Source organism: Crocodylus siamensis, chromosome 4 (assembly GCF_052110815.1).
Source record: "Crocodylus siamensis isolate JL-2025a chromosome 4, ASM5211081v1, whole genome shotgun sequence".
Lineage (NCBI taxonomy): Eukaryota > Metazoa > Chordata > Crocodylia > Crocodylidae > Crocodylus > Crocodylus siamensis.
In genome coordinates this window covers 53,196,034-53,207,753 of record NC_143398.1, presented here as the reverse complement: position 1 = coordinate 53,207,753, position 11,720 = coordinate 53,196,034, and the positions used below count along the sequence as shown (strand labels likewise).

Genomic DNA, 11,720 nt, shown 5'->3' with positions numbered 1-11,720 from the left:
ACTCTGCATCACGTAAATCAAGTTTATGGCAGGGTCTGCAGTAAAGTCCAAAGGCTCCTCCATCTTTGGATGTACCGTCAGATGCCATCCACACTGCTTGAGTCGTCCCATAAAGGGTTACTCTCTGCAGTATTTCTTCTGGTGGGGACGGGAAATTATGGTTGCTCCATTCATGGCAACAGTAGTCTTGTTCAAGTACTAAAGTGCTCCACATGGACACTTCTCCTCCAAAAGTAGGGTCCAGCCGGCTCGGGTCTAGAAGTGGTAATAGTGTTCCTCCTGGCAGGGTGACTGACCTTTGTCCTTGGTATAGGGGTTGTGCTAATTGAAGAGCGAGTAGCACTTTCCCTATAATCCTGTAGCAGAATTGGCAAGTCTGGATCGTCTTATTATAGATCAATTTTCCTTCGGTGTTTTTTCGGCCGCATAAACGTGTGCTGGTGTATCCCGCTATAATGTGTATTGGATCGCTCGGATTATAGGCTTCAAGGCAGGTCTTAGATGCCGCTGTGAGTAGGTCTGATAGCTTTTCTGTGTCCTGAGGTGTCCAAGGGTGTTTTTTCTGTTATTTATTTTGCAGTTGAGTTTGTATCCTGGCTAAGGCTGGCAAGTGCTGAGGAAGTACATAGGAGCAAAGCCATACTAGTTGGCCTAGTAGGGTTTGGAAGTCCTGGCGTGTCTGGGGTGGGTGAGTCTTCCAGTTCCACTGGTTGGGAAGATCATGTGCCGTCCCTTGGCGGGTTGATCAGTTGAAGGTGGTACCCAGGAAGTGAATGCATGTTGTTGGCTCAAGGTTTGACTTCTTGTTGTTAATTGTTCACCCTTGTTGTAAATGAGTGACTAATTGGTTGGCCTTTTGTTTGACCTTATTTTGATCGAAGCCCATAATAGCGAGGTCATCGAGGTAGTTCCAGACCTTTACATCTTGATCTTCCTCCCCTGCCTTTGTCATAAACCGTCGGAGAGTAGCATTCATTTCAGAACACGCTAGAGCTGGAGAGTTGCTATAACCTTGGGGACACACATTCCATTTGTACATGCTTCCCTCAATACACATGTTGAGGAGGCCTTCTTCGTCATTGATGGGGATCGAGAAGAACATATCCTTTAGGTTGATCGTACAGCCCACTCAATTTTTGGCTTGTACTCATGACATTTTGTGGACGATTTGTGACAGGGTTTTGGACTGGGGTTGGGCCAGGGTGTGGCACCTTTTATTGACTTCTCTATAATCAATGACAAGACACAGTGCTGTTTTGTTTCCTGGTTTTGGTATTCCCCATCCTGCTGACAGGTATGTGTTTGTTGTCACCCGTTGTATCTTCCCCTCATCTAGGAGGCATTGAAGTAGTATTTCTAGAGCAGCTCTATAGGTTTCTTTTGTTGGAATTGGTTTGTAATGCCAACAACTAAGACGGGTAAGTCTGGGCATGTGTATCTGCAACATTTGAATGGGTAGTGCCTGAAGGACTTGTTCTTTCAGTTGCAGGGCTCATATTCCCAGGATTCCAAGTAAGTTGATTGTCCCAAGTACTGCTGTCACGCCTTTTGGGTAGTGACTTGGAAAGAATTTGACTCGCTGCACTTGATCGATCAAGTTAAGGCCTTGTATGAGGATTTTTCCAGAGATTAGTATATGAGGGACAATGGATTGTATAACATTAATTTGGGCTCCGGTATCTAATGGGAATCACACTGTAACTGGTTGTCTTTGGCTATCTGGGTGTCGTACATTGATGCTGCAATAGGGTCGTTGATCTTCATTGCCGCCGGGGTGACCGGTAGTGGGTACTCGTTTTTTGCCTTATCTCGGAATCCTAATGCTTCGGCCAGGTTCTCTTGTCCGGCATCCCCAAGTGCTCGGAGCTGCGACTTGCTGAGTCTGGATTTCACAAGTAGAAATCCAAACATGGCCCGTTCTCATGGAGTTCTCTTGAACTGCATGGCCCGCTCATGAAATGCCCCCCAGGGCCCTGTCCATTCACTATCGTTACCTTGGGCTGGGGTACCGACCATCATTACACTCCAGTTCCCTGCATTCGTGGCAATGGTGGGGTGTGCTTGGGTAGTAGCTGTAGATTTTGGGAGTGCTTGGAGTTACGGTAGTTGGCTTAGGATGTTTCCTCCAGGCTGGCCGACTAGTGGGGCTAAAAGGAGGCGGAGGGTGATGGCATGGTCTCCTCCGTAAACTTCTACGCAGGCCTCTACTGCCTCGATGGTTGTTGGTACAACTCCCGGATTTCTTAGGAACCAATGAGGCCATGGTCCATTTCGCTGAGCTGCGGTTAATCCCAGTTGGTATGCTCTGGGATTCTAGGGACCATATGATGTCCCTATGATACCTAGTAGTAGCTGTTTGGCGGTAGGGTTGACCGGGCGTCCTTCGTGCCATAGATGGGATTTATGATCGACTTGTCCTGCGACGAGGGATGGAAGGGATGTTCCAATGTACGTTATTCATTATGGCCGTTAGATCAGTAATGCATCCTCCACTCCATGCAGCTTGACAGGTTAGGTAGGAGGACTCATCTAAATCTACTTGCTCCGAGGTGACCCAGCCAAATCATTAATGTTTCGTTGAATTTAATCTTCGACTCTTTGTCTAATTCCTACATCTCCGCTCGAGTGTGGGTGCAGTACGTGGTGATGGTATCAGTCACACCCTGCCCGTCAGCCACTTGCTTAACTTGCTTAAAGCAGTCATGGGTAAGCAGTCATGGGTGGTGACGGCTCAGAGTCTCCGGGAAGAAGGGTTGGGTAAAGGCCTTCACTTTTCCCTTCTGCTGAGCACCTGTCAGCAGCAACAATGTTCAGATTCAATTTTGGGGATATTAAATATATTTTACCTTGGCTCAAGCCCCTACCCAGTCTATGTGGGAAACACTAAATTAATTACTAGGGTATCCAATGAAACCAATGACCCCTTTTTCACAAAGCAGTGTAAACACAAGACCCAGATTTATTACAAAGCGTAAAGAAAAAACAAAAGTAACCACTAACTATAGTTTTAAAACACTACAAACTACAAAAAGAAGTCTATAGGTGGCACCCTCCATGGGGGAGGAGGGTGGTTTTTACCCATGCCTAAGTAGTCTGGGACTTGGGACTCCCCAGAGGGTAGTTCTGGGACCCTGCACACCTATACCTGCCCTTTAGCAATGGACTGGAAAAGGGGGGCCCACACTGGAGAGTTCAATGAGCTGCTCCATGTGTCCACTGAGCCACAGGAAGCTGCTGAAAAGCACAGGTCCTTCTGCATTGCAAAGGGCCCCTCATTGCTCCCTATGAAACTATAGTACTGTTTCTCACTTCTGCAAGGTAGATTTAAGGGGTGCTTGGCTGCTTTCATCAGCATATTGCACCCCAAAGTTTTTAGTCTGAATCCCAGTTCTGCTGGGGCAGAAAACTGCAAGAGAACTCAGAGAAAAGGGTCTAGTCAGCAACCAGTGCTAAGCACATTACATTGGTCAGGACACAGAGCCGCAGAAGCAGCATGTGCCAGGCTCAAAATGTGCCAGGCCCTGACATACAGCAAAAAAAAAAAAGTACAATTGGAGCTCCACAATACAGCAATGCTGAGACAAAACCGCTGTAAAACAATAAAAAGGGACTCAGGCTTGTCCTGCACCCAGGACTGAACATACAACAAAAGACTGCCAGGCCTACTTGGCTGCGGCCTGGACAAGTAGTCTAGCTACACTGCTAGGCTGAGATGTAACAGCTATGAAACAACAAAAGGGGAACCAGGCCTACTTTGGTTTGCGTCTGAATTCGAACTACCCAACTATAGCACTTGGTTCTGGCATAAACTGCAAAAGGGACAAAAGAAGGCCCAGGCCTATTTCACTGGGCCTAGACTGGGCAGCAAAAAGCTAACCAGGCCTATACCCCACTGAGGCCTGAATAAGCAACAAGAAGTGCCATGGTTTCACCCTGCCAGCCAACATATGGAACTGAAATGCAGTAGCTGTAAAACAGCAAAAAGGGCCTAGGCTTATGGCTGTAGACTGGACGTGTAGTCTCAGCTATACCACCACACTGAGACACTACAATTCCCAACACAGGGACTGTCAGGACCCAAACTGTCAGTCTCCATTAGGGAATGATACTCTCATGGCATCATCCCACTCGAGACCTGCATGACCAGTAGCTGCCAGGACCCCGTTCCCAGGCAGCCTGCACTAGGGGAAGATACACTCATGGCATTGTCCCACTCAGGGCCTGCATGGCCAAAACAGCCAGCAAGACACATAGCAGGGGTTCAATGACATTGCTATGCTGAACCCAAAAGTGGTTGCAATAGCAACTAAAACATGCCAGGCTCTCAGCATGCCAGAGTGTGCCAGCAAAAGTGCCAGACTTCAACCTTGGCCAGTTTGCCACAGGGATTGATGTCCCCCACATAGCATCAAAACCCCAGAAAACAAAAGGGGAAAGGAGTGGGAGAGAGCAGAGGTCTCAAACTCTGGGACTGACTTTCTCTCCCTGTACCTGAGGCTTTCCCATCACATAGTTTCTGTCTGCCTCATTAGTGAAGAGTGTGGGGTATGGGGTGAAGAGTGTGGGGTGACATAGGAAGCAGGCCCCTCTGGCTCCCAGCATTCAGGCTTCAGCTGCCCCAGGAGGAAGAAGAAATAGAGAGCCAGACCAGGTGGCCTCAACCTTAAATAACTTTTCTGACCTTCATCACAAGGTCCCAATCAAAAAGCAGCCTCATTGGAACACTGCAAATGTAGACCAATCAAATGAAAGTGGGGCAGCAGTCCAGGATTTGGCCAGTCACTCAAGTGGTTTTACAGGTTCTGTTGAGGAATCTTAAGACAAAGGGTCTGGACACAATAAGCGGGAATGGGAGGTGGGTCTTTCCAGTCCTAGAGGAAACAAAATATACAGCAAAATAAAACCAGAACACACTTGACCACACACAGCCCCAAGGTCCAAATGATGAAAATATCATTGATGTAATTCAAGCAGAGTGCAGGTTTGAGTGTGTAGTTTTCTAGAAATTTTCTCTAAGTGGCTTATGAAGAGGTTGTCATATTGGGAGACCATCTTTGTAGCTGTGCCCATGGTTTGGAGGAAGTATTGATTGTTAAAAGTGAAGTTATATGTAAGGATAAAGTGGGTGATTTGTGCTACATGTTGCAAATCTGAATCTTTTTTAAAAGATACAAGTGATTCCAAGATAGTTTCTGTGAATCCTGATAGCTTTTCAGTGAGGGTATCATAGTTCGATATGATGGGTCTGTCAAGGTTTCATAGATTTCATAGACATTAAGGCTGGAAGGGACCTCAGAAGATCATCAAGTTCAGCCCCCCACCCGAAGGGCAGGAAGTCAGCTGGGCTTATAGGATCCCAGCAAGCCAAGCCTCCAAATTACTCTTGAAGGTGTTCAATGTAGGTGCTTGAACCACCTCTGATGGCAGGCTGTTCCAGACCTTGGACACTCAGACAGTAAAGAAATTCTTCCTTATGTCCAGCCTGAAATGGTCTTGTAGTAGTTTATGACCATTTGAAATCGTCATTTCATAGATTTCATAGACATTAGGGCTGGAAGGGACCTCGGGAGATCATCGAGTCCAGCCCCCTGCCCAAAGGGCAGGAAGTCAGCTGGGGTCATAGGATCCCAGCAAGATAAGCATCCAATTTGCTCTTGAAGGTGTTCAATGTAGGTGCTTGAACCACCTCCGCTGGCAGACTGTTCCAGACCTTGGGGGCTCGGACAGTAAAGAAATTCTTCCTTATGTCCAGCCTGAAACGGTCTTGCAGGAGTTTGTCACCATTTGACCTCATCATCCCTTGGGGCACTCTGGTGAACAAACGTTCCCCCAGATCCTGGTGGTCACCCCTGATAAACTTATAGGTGGCCATCAGATCACCCCTGAGCCTGCGCTTTTCCAGGCTAAAGAGTCCTATGGCTCTCAGCCTGTCATCGTAAGATCTGTTTTCCTGACCTCTGATCATGCGTGTGGCTCTCCTCTGGACTCTCTCAAGCTTCTCCACATCCTTTTTGAATTGTGGAGCCCAAAACTGGATGCAGTACTCCAGCTGGGGCCTCACCAAGGCTGAGTACAAGGGGAGAATGACGTCCCGGGATTTGCTCGAGAAGCATCTATGGATGCACGCCAGCATTTTGGTCACTTTACTAGCCGCAGCATCGCATTGCAGGCTCATGTTCATCTTGTGGTCAATCATGACCCCCAAGTCTTTTTCTTCTGTAGTGCTAGCCAGCATAGAACTACTGAGCCTATAAAGATGCTGCAGGTTTTTCCTCCCAAGGTGGAGAACCTTGCATTTTTCGGTGTTAAACACCATGAGGTTCTCATCTGCCCATTTGCTGAGCTTGTCCAGGTCAGCCTGGATCACCCGCCTATCTTCTGGCGTGGATGCTTTGCCCCAAATTTTGGTGTCATTGGCGAACTTGGCCAGGCCACTCCTGACTCCAATGTCCACATCATTAATGAAGATGTTGAACAGGATGGGTCCCAGGACAGAGCCTTGAGGGACCCCACTGGTCACAGGGCACCATGATGAGTGACTGCCATCAATCACAACCCTCTGGGTCGGACCACGAAGCCAATTTCCCAGCCAGCGGATCGTGGTGGAGCCAAGGCCAAAACTGGGCATCCCTTGGGGCGCTCTGGTGAACAAACATTCCCCCAGATACTGGTGGTCAGCCATAATAAACTTATAGGTGGCCATCAGATCATGGCTGAGCCTGCACTTTTCCAGGCTAAAGAGCCCCATGGCTCTCAGCCTGTCATCGTAAGGTCTGTTTTCCTGACCTCCAACCATGCGCATGGCTCTTCTCTAGACTATCTCAAGCTTCTCCACATCCTTTTTGAATTGTGGAGCCCAAAACTGGATGCAGTACTCCAGCTGTGACCTCACCAAGGCCGAGTACAAGGGGAGAAGGACGTCCCAGAATTTCCTTGAGAAGCATGTATGGATGCAAGCCAGCGTTTTGGTTGCTTTACTAATTGCAGCATCACATTGCAGGCTCATGTTCATCTTGTTATCAATCATGACCCCTAAGTCTCTTTCTTCTGTAGTGCTAGCCAGCATAGCACTACTGAGCCTATAAAGATGCTGCAGGTTTTTCTTCCCAAGGTGGAGAACCTTGCATTTTTCGGTGTTAAACACCATGAGGTTCTCATCTGCCCATTTGCTGAGCTTGTCCAGGTCAGCCTGGATCACCCGCCTGTCTTCTGGTGTGGATGCTTTGCCCCAAAGCTTGGTGTTATCGGCAAACTTGGCCAGTCTGCTTCTGACTCCAATGTCCACGTCATTAATGAAGATGTTGAACAGTATGGGTCCAAGGACAGAGCCCTGCGGGACCCCACTGGTCCCAGGACACCAAGATGATTGACTTCCATCAATCCCCTCTGGGTCCGACCACGGAGCCAATTTCCCAGTCAGCAGATTGTGGTGGACCCAAGGCCACAATTGGCCAGTTTCACCAAGAGGTGATCATGGGATACCAGATCAAAGGCTTTTTTGAAGTCAAGATATATGACATCAATCTCTTCTCCCAAGTCCAGGTGAAAGGTCACCTGGTCATAGAAGGAAATGAAATTGTTCAAGCAAGACCTACCCGCAACAAACCCATGCTGGCTACCCCTTAGGATGTTGGCATCAGCCAGTCCACTAAGGATGGCATCTTTAATAAACTTTTCTAATATCTTCCCTGGGATAGAAGTCAGGCTGATGGGACTATGGTTATGTAGATCCACTCTCCTCCCTTTCTTGAAGATAGGCACTACATTGGCCTTCTTACAGTCTTCAGGCACTACACCAGAGTGCCAGGAGTTTTGAAAGATCTGTGCCAGAGGCTGGGCTATGATGCTTGCCAGCTCACTGAGTACTCTGGGGTGTAGACTGTCAGTGCCAGCTGACTTGAAGGTATCCAGCTTCTCAAGGTGTTCCTTCACGAGGTCAACATTAATGGAGGGCAGAGGATCTCCCTCTCCGCCCTGTCCTGTGGTAGTCATGGGCGTCCCATGGGACTGATGAAAGACTGACGCAAAGTACCCATTTAATAGGTTGGCTTTTTCCTGGGCGTCAGTTGTCAGTTGCCCCATCTGGTTCAGCAGAAGTCCAATGTTGCCCTTGCTTTTCCTCCAGCTCCCCACATATCTGAAAAAGGATTTTTTATTGTCCTTGATGCTCGAAGCTAGTTGGAGTTCCATTGCAGCCTTGGCTTTCCTGGTTTGCTCCCTGCAGGACCGGACCAGTGCAGAATAATCCTCCTTGGAGGTGAATCCCGTCCTCCATCCTTTGTAGGCCTTTCTTTTTAGCCTCAGGAGGTCTGCTAGATTCCTGGACGGCCGGGAGGCTGCTGTGCCCTCTTGCTTCCTTTCCTCCAAGATGGAATAGAATTAGCTTGTGCATTGAGGATTGCTCCATTGAGGAGCAACCACTCTTCTTAAAAAGTTAGAATTGAAAGGAATCCTAGAAAATTAGGGTTGGAAGGGACCTCTGGAGTTCATCTAGTCCAACCCCCAGCTCAAAGCAGGACCATTCCCAACTAGATCATCCCAGCCAAGGCTTTGTCTAGCCGAGGTCTTAAAAACCTCCAAGGATGGAGATTTCACCACCTCTCTGGGTAACCTGTTCCAGTGTTTTACTACCCTCCTAGTGAGAAAATTCTTCCTAATATCTAACCTAAACTTCCCTTGCTGCAACTTGAGACTGTTGCTCCTTGTTCTGTCATTTGCCACCACTGAGAACAGTCTAGCTCTGTCCTCTTTTGAACCCCCTTCAGGTAGTTGAAGGCTGCTATTAAATCCCCTCTCAGTCTTCTCTTCTCTAGACTAAATAAGCCCAGTTCCCTCAGCCTCTCCTCGTAAGTCATGTGCCCCAGCCCCCTCACCATTTTTGTTGCCTCTGCTGGACTCTCTCCAATTTGTCCACATCCTTTCTTTAGTGGGGGGACCCAAAACTGAACACAGTACTCCAGATGTGGCCTCACCAGTGCTGAATAAAGGGGAATAATCACTTCCCTTGACCTATTGGCAACACACCTACCAATGCAGCCCAGTATGCCATTCTGTAGCCTTCTACAACAAGGGCACACTGCTGGCTCATATTCAGCTTATTGTCCACTGTAACCCCCGGTTCTTTTCTGCAGAGCTGCTGCCCAGCCAGTCAGCCCCCAGCCTGTACTGGTGCATGGGATTGTTCCATCCTAAGTGCAGGACTTTGCACTTGTCCTTGTTGAACCTCATGAGATTTCTTTTGGCCCAATCCTCCAATTTGTCTAGGTCACTCTGAATCCTAGCCCTACCCTCCAGCATATCTACTACTCCCCAGGCTTGGTGTCATCTGCAAACTTGCTGAGGGTGCACTCTATGCCATCTTCCAAGTTGTTGATGAAGACATTGAATAAAACTGGCCCAGGACCAACCCCTGGGGCACTCCACTGATACTGGCTGCCAACTAAACACTGAGCCATTGATTATTACCCTCTGAGCCTGATGCTCCAGCCAGTTTTCTATCCACCTTAGAGTCCATTCATCCAGCCCATACTTCCTTAGCTTGCCTGTGAGAATGTTGTGGGAACTGGTATCAAAAGCCTTGCTAAAATCAAGGTATACCACATTCACACCAGTCTCCCCACATCCATAGAAGGTCAATAGAACACAATCAGGTGGTCACGCATGACTTGCCCTTGGTGAATCCATGCTGACTGCCTAATCACCTTCTTCCTCCAAGTGCTTAGAAATGGATTCCTTGAGGATCTGCTCCATGATTTTTCCAAGGACTGAGGTGAGGCTGACTGGTCTGTAGTTCCCTGGATCCTCCTTTTTCCCTTTCTTAAATATGGGCACTATGTTTGCCCTTTCCAATCATCCAGGACCTCTCTTGTACTAGCCATGAGTTTTCAAAGATGATGGCCAGTGGCTCTGGAATCTCATCAGTCAACTCCCTCAGCACCCTCAGGTGCATCCCATCTGGTCCCATGGACTTGTATATGTCCAGCTTTTCTAAATAGTCCCTAACCTGTTCTTTCACCACTGTTGGCTGCTCACCTCCTCCCCAAACTGTGCTGCCTGGTGCAGTAGTCTGGGAGCTTGACCTTGCCTGTGAAGACTGAAACGCAAGAAAGCATTGAGCACTTCAGCCTTTTCTGCATCCTCTGTCACAAGATTGCCTCCCCCATTCAGTAAGGGACCCATTTCCCTGATCCTCCTCCTGCTACTGACATAGCCTTTGTAGAAACCCTTCCTGTTACCCTTCACGTCCCTTGCTAGCTGCAACTCCAACTGCACTTTGGCCTTCCTGACTTCATCCCTGCATGCCCAAGCAATGTCTTATACTCCTCCCTATTTATTTGTCCAAGTTTCCACTTCTTATAAGCTTCCTTTTTGTGATTTAGTTTACTGAAGAGTTCCCTGCTAAGCCAAGCTGGTCTTCTGCCATACTTGCTAGTCTTCCTGCACATCAGGATGGTTTGTTCCTGCACTCTCAGTAAGGCTTCTTTAAAGTACAGCCAGCTCTCCTGGACTCCTCTCCTCCTCAGACTGGCTTCCCAGGGGATCCTGCCGATGAGTTCCCTGAGTGAGTTGAAGTCTGCTTTTCTGAAGTCCAGGGTCCTTACTCTGCTGCTCTCCATCCTTCCTTTCCTGCAGGATCCTTGAAGTCAATTATCTTGTGGTCACTGCTGCCCAAGTTGCCATCTACTACTACATTCCCCACCAATTCTTCCCTGTTTGTGAGCAGCAGGTCAAGAAAAACATGGCCCCTAGTTGGCTGCTCCACCACTTGCACCAGGAAGTTGTCCCCAACACTCTCCAAAAACTTCCTGGATTGCCTGTGCACTGATGTATTGCCCTCCCAGCAGATGTCAGTATGACTGAAGTCCCCCATGAGAACCAGGGCCTGTGATTGGGAAACTTCCACTAGCTGTTTGAAGAAAACCTCATCTACCACTTCCTCCTGGTCTGGTGGTCTATAGCAGACACCTACTACAACATCACCCTTGTTGTTCTCCCCTCTAACCTTAACCTAGAGACTTTTGACAGGCCTCTCTCCAGTTTCATACTGGAGCTCTGAGCAATCATATGGCTCTTTTATGTGCAACTCTTCTCCCCTGCCTGTCCTTCCTGAACAGTTTGTACCCATCCATGGCAATGCCCCAGTCATGCAAGCTCCCACCAAGTCTTTATTATTCCAATCACATCATAATTCTGTGACTGTTCAAGGACTGCAGACAGATCCAGTTCTTCCTGCTTGTTTCCCAGGCTCCATGCATTTGTGTACAGCTACTATAGTGCCTTGGCTTATATATGGTTCCTAACATGGGTGACTGGTACCTCTCAAGTAAGGGAGGGCACTTGCCCCCCGAGTGGCCAGTCATCAAGCAGTCCCCCCACAACTGATCCTGCTGAACAAGCGGGGTGAGGGTATCCCCATGGCCGATCCTGTCAACCAAGGGGGGCATCAACCACAGCTGATCCTCTGACCTACAAGTGATAGCAGCATGCCACTGGCACGTCTGGGCATGTGGTTGACACTTCCAGGACAGTGCTGGCACTTCTGGGTGAGCCCCCACTCCCCAGCCAGTGCTCTCAGGGGTGGCACCAGTGCTGTCAGCTGACCCCCAACTGGGAATGCTGTTTGCCAAGGGGTGCACCAGTGCTCTCAGGGGGTGCACTCCTGCGTACCCCTATGCGTTGCTACTGGTTCTGAACATGAGCTTCAATGGGTCTGCAAAACA

At 48.5% G+C, this 11,720-nt stretch overlaps 1 pseudogene; it reads right to left on the bottom strand.

Annotated features, from left to right (window-relative positions):
* Positions 1-2,097: 2,097 nt before the first annotated feature.
* Positions 2,098-11,720, bottom strand: part of LOC149865726 (uncharacterized) — a 42,914-nt pseudogene continuing 33,291 nt past the window's right edge.